The following is a 5825-nucleotide window of genomic DNA, read 5'->3' on the forward strand; positions in this document are numbered from 1 at the left end:
GTCAACATGCTTTTAAGAAGCAGTAAGCTAGCAACCACGCACACACATGCATGGGATGCATACACATACTGGGTTTTCCGTTTTTTACACCTTGGCAGAACCTAGCCATTTTCCTCATGTAATTATTGCCTTTTACTCACTGTATCCTAAGAACCAGGTATCTACTAAGTGGTTTGTAGAGTTTAAATAAGGAATTAGCTAGCTCATGGAGAATCTGCCTTACTAGTCAGCAGACTTTCAGGTCATGTGAATAAGACTTTAAGAACTGAATTTTTAATATGCTTTGTATGTTAATTAATACTTAAGAGTACAAATGTGTTTTTCACAGCTTCCATCCAAGGATCTCAAAACATTTTATAATGCGTTTCTAGTTTAGACTTTACTTTTCTATGAGTTAGTGCAAAGGACATACTACCAGTGAGAGATGTATTCAAGCTCCCAAATAGAGCATGGTAGAAAAATTAAACAGTATCTTATTTTCAAGTCCAAACAACCAAAACTTATGAGTCAGGAACTTGAAAAGACTAAATCAAAGGCTATATTAAAAATAATATTTTTTTAAATTAGCTTTTCCCCCCCCAGCCTTAATAGTACACTAAGTTACTAGTTCAAGCTTTTCACCCAGCTGAGAAAACTAGAAGTGTGCCCTTTATGTAATGAAACAGATTTCACATATTTGCATTACTTCAGGAGCTGGAACTTTTTGAAAATACAACTACTATTCTGAGACTCAATAAAATCATGAGAGTTGGCAGCACTGCGTTGAGGACAGGAAGTAATGAATGGTGATGCTTTCACGCAAAACTCCAGGGATAGGTAGAACACAATCACTAATGTATGAATTTACACCAGGCTGTGCTTAAATATGTTCTCTGGAGAAAAAAAAAGAAAAAAATAATAAAGAAAATACGCCTCTCTTATGACCAGAGGAGGGAAAAGTTACCAGGTGTGTAATACATCATTATCAACAAATACCCTGTACTTCAGTCTCTGCTGAAGCTACAGGTCAGAACTGGCTTCAGGAATACTTTCTACTCTACCTTTGCTTTCTGCAATGTTTGGCATTCATCTGTGAAAATACTGACTCAGAGCAGAGTAGCTTAGGAGAGAACAGGATCACAGCACAAACACTATGGCTTTTATACTTGTGGGATATAATATAGTAAAGCAAAGTATTTCAATCATCTGCAAATAGTGGCTAGTCCAGACACAATCCTTCACCAACCATCTATTTAGTAAGCGGAAGTTGTATTAACTATAATATGGCATTATGCCTACAGGTACAGATTACTTTTCCATAACAACTAAACATATTCAGAAGGTTAAAATGGATGGTGGTGAAGTGCTTGGATGTGTATTTCAGAATGCTTTGTGGAGTAGAATTTCAGGAAGGGCTGCTACCATCCTTTGGATGCTGGCAGAAGAGGGTAATTACCAGTGATGACCTAAGAGTGCTATATATACTTATACCACGTATGTGGTCATGGAAACCACCACAAAACTGCTGTATTTTCAAAACCATGATATAAATTTCAAACTATTATATAAAGTAGCTTTATACTTCACTGCTAGGGTGCACTAGCCTCTTTCTATACCATTCACAGCATAGTTACTATAGTAACTAATGCATTGCAAAAGAGAGGAAGAAGCTAAAAAAAAGCTAAAAAAACCCCAACCTTAAAAAATGATGAAGACCCAAGAAAGGAAGTGTCTTTAAAAACCAAAAAGCACATTGCAAAGAATGCAGGCACAGGGTTTTTTTATGGTCATTTGTTTGGAACTCCCAGCACCATCTCACTCAGGATGTTGTCGCTCAAATTCATGCAAATTGTTTAGCCAAACAGTTCTGTGGCACCTGGCACTGCAGTATCTAGGCATGCTTAGAGTTCATGAAACAAAGATTTTATTCCCTTCACCAACATGCAGAACTGCATAAAGAATCTCCTCCAGCCTCCAATTAATACTGTAAAGCTTTAAAATCCACAAACATTTCTATAGCTTATATCAAATGGAATGATCATCTTTGGGAGGGGAGATCAGTTTCTGAAACCCGTGAAGAGTTTAAAATTTCTGATTTTCAAGTTTCATGTGCAAAGCAACCATCTTTGGCTTTAGCAGAGAAGTGTGGGAGTGACAGTTCAACACACAAAGTAATAGAAACTGTTACATAATATTACATAGTAAAGAGAAGAAACCTGACAGAACTTCAGGCTCTCTAAAGTTAGGGATTAAAAGTTTTATGCACCACTTTACCTATGTGCATACATATATTAATACAGTAAAGAGTCCGATTTTCCACTGTCTACCATATGCAAATCTTCATGTACAATTATTATACCAGCACTGTATTCACTCCCATTGCCATTCTACAGCTACACAATGCAAACTAGCTGTGGGACAGTAAAATGATACAAAAATAGAAATCCAAGAGCTTCAACTAATTCAACATTCTGTTGCTTAAGGATATTCCTGATAAAGCCTATAGCTCTCTCTCTGTGTCAGCAATTCTCTTTCCTGAACCGTCTTTGATATCATCTTCTTAATAGGAAAGCTATCATCTACCATTTTTGGGTCAAAATATTATTCTGTACTCTGGTGTCTCCATGACACTGTCAGGAAAAGCCGCTCTCCCCATTATGTACTGGACAGTCATTTAAAGGGTGCTTTCTGCAACTGACATTTCCCAAACACTTTTTAAAGAATGTGAAAAGCCGTAAAAATGGTTTATGCTAAATCTCTTGGGACTGGATAGGTTTAGCCATTCAAAGGCTCTGGCAGCTGGTCAAAAGTCACATGTCAACCACAACAAGCTAACCCATTTGGCTCAAAAGCAGACCAAAGATACATGGAAAATTGCCATCACAATCACTTAAATAATAAAAACACAGCAAACCATCTGGAAATTTTCTAAGACTATCTTACATTTTGCAAATATTTTTCAAACCTCAAAAAACAATCAAAGTTCAAAAATAAAGGTTTTGCCACCAGTTATTTTGGTTGGCTACAACAAATAGGGCAACACTAAAGCTCAGCTTCAGCGTACTTCAGGTATCAAAACCTCACATCTCACTAACCATTGAACTAATGGCTATATAAATAAACCTTGAACAATTCATGAGGGAAGAATTGCATAGAAACTTAACTCACATCCCCTTGTTCCCTCCTTATCTACAATCTCAGTGGTAGATTTCAGAACTTTAGAAAGAAAGAAGAAATTGAATTTCCTAATCAGCCAAACTAAATCATATAAAAAGCATCTGACAAAAAGTTCTAAGCTTTTTGCAGTGAACCTGACTTAAGTTCACCTGTATTTCTCATTCCTTTTGATTTTTCTCTTTCCTTCAACACACAGAAAAGATAGCACATATTCTTCAGACAGTCTAATATTTTTTTAATCAAAAGGAAATTAAAGAAGAGGCAATGATGTACATTCCTTCTGGGAAAGTAGAAGCCTCATTCCTATCCTGTCTTAAAATAGCCTGATTGAACTACAATATTTGCATTACAATTCTGGGTCAGCTGCACCATGGGATTATGCGTGCAGATCAGAGGGTTGTTTAGTTTTTATTTTCAGCCTTGTAGATTTTTCACATTATATCCATTCTGCTGCACATTCCTCCTGATATTATATATCGATGCAGTTTGGAACAATTGGAGCGATTTACTGCCTGGATATTTGCAGTAGGAAACAAGGCCTATGGCAGTTTTATTCACTGGAAGTTAAAATCTTTGCTGCAGAGTATCAGGTGTCAAAGTAGACAAAAGAGCCTTTGATTTTTTTCAAACATTGATTCAGATTCTGACATTCTCTACTTCTGTATCAAATCATAGCATTCTTCACTAAAGTACTCTGGATTTTACCGGGAGTATATAAAATGAGGACCAAGTAATGCTTATGAGGTGTCATCTGGCAAAAAGTCTTCCCTATCAACTATATGTTAGCAGAAGTTTCCAATTAATTTCACTTTCTGCACATATCGTATGTCAAATTATTGAATACATTTTTAGCGGAATAATTTGCAAATATTCACTGGATAATTCTTGATCTGCTGACAGGTCTTGGTGGACAGTTCACATATACAATTCAGGCTGAGCTACTTAGTTACACAGATCAGGTGTTTTTACACTTCTCTTCCGGCAGCAGTACTCAAGTTATGCACAGGTCTTGCAAAGACCCAGCTACACAGAGTTATATTATCTCACTTCACCAGTTCATGTAAGAAGCAGAACACTTGTTGATTACAAAGGGCAATTTTAAGTATTAATTAAAGCTATTTAAAAATAATTTGCTGAAAGGTGTTGCAAGAATATGAAATACTATTATCTGCCCTGTACTGAAACAGCAAACAAATCCATACAATTACAAAAATTAGAGACTGAAAAGATTATCTAGTCCCTAATCCTGATTACTGCAACAATTAGTGTATTCTAAGAATGTTATTCAGTCTTGGTCAGTTACTGCACTTCTATCATATTTCTTAGAAATGTGCTTCTCTGTACACTGACTCATATTCAAGAAAAAATTTCATAATCTCATTTCACCTCAAGAAAGTACCCTCCTTTGTATCATCTTTAATGTTTTTTCCTTAGAGTTTTATGCTGCATGTTCTGGGGTTTATTCTGCAACCTCACAGCATTTGTGACTTTCTGAAATGTTTTAGATTATCAGACCATTTCTCTTCCAAGCTGTACATAAAAAACTCTTTAGATTTGCCTTCATGAATCAAACCTCCAGATATTTCATCCTTTGAGTTGATGCTGATATGAATTTCCCCTACTTCGTAAAAATCTTTCTTATACTAGAACTTGTACACAGACTACAATGTTTCCTCCCTAAATACATTTTAGGGAGAAAATCACTGGACAGGATCTGACTAGAGCAAATGAAAAAATACAATCTTTTCCAGAAGAAGTTAATGTTCCTGTCTCTGTACCACTGGAAAAAGATCTTTCAGTTTCATTAGATAACTTGCCCTTACCACATTGCTATAATTTCAGAGTGAACCTGCTGGCGTACTCATCTTCCTGTTCTGAGAAGTGAAAATGCTAGGATTTATTTTGATAGCAAAAATCTTTCCATTTATTAACATAAGAAATTGTCCAGTCAAGGCCAAGCAGCTGATGAACTGTAATTACTTTCCTAACTGATTAATAATACACATGCATGTCCTATTATTTTTGCTATTCCTTTATTATCATTACTGATACACTGATGCATAGGAACCTTACGCACTGATTTTTATACTATACATATATATATATAGTGTGAACCATGTCATGCGAACATAAAGGGAAAAAAAGGGCCACTACTCCAGAGTCATGACTCTAGAAGACATGTGATTTTATATGATATGAAATTCTAAGAATCCAGAAGATGACATACATTCCAACATGACATATACCAAATTGATTTAAAGCTGGTTGAGAGGCTTTAAAATTTAAGTTTGAAAAAAACTCCCCCTCTCACCCTGCTTGACATGAGTCTTTGCTTTGAGTGTCTTCTTGATATATAATATATATTCTACAAGAACAAAAAATACTATTTTTTTAAAGCTACCTACATATGTACACAAAACAACTCTTCTCCACTTCCCTTTTGTCTCTCTCACTCTCACACACAGAGCTGAGACCTAAGATGGAAAAGCCACAGTTACCTCCTCAGCAGAAAGTGGTCACAGCATTTCATGTATATTAATAAAGATGCATTAAACACCTTTCACTGTGACTGAGCAAAACAGTGTTTGAAACCCAGAAGTTGGGGAGGGGGGGGGGCGGCATGCGGGGGAAGAGTAGTATTGTGGAAATAAACACAACAACAGTCTGCA

The sequence above is a fragment of the Falco punctatus genome (assembly GCF_963210335.1).
Source record: "Falco punctatus genome assembly, chromosome: 1".
Lineage (NCBI taxonomy): Eukaryota > Metazoa > Chordata > Aves > Falconiformes > Falconidae > Falco > Falco punctatus.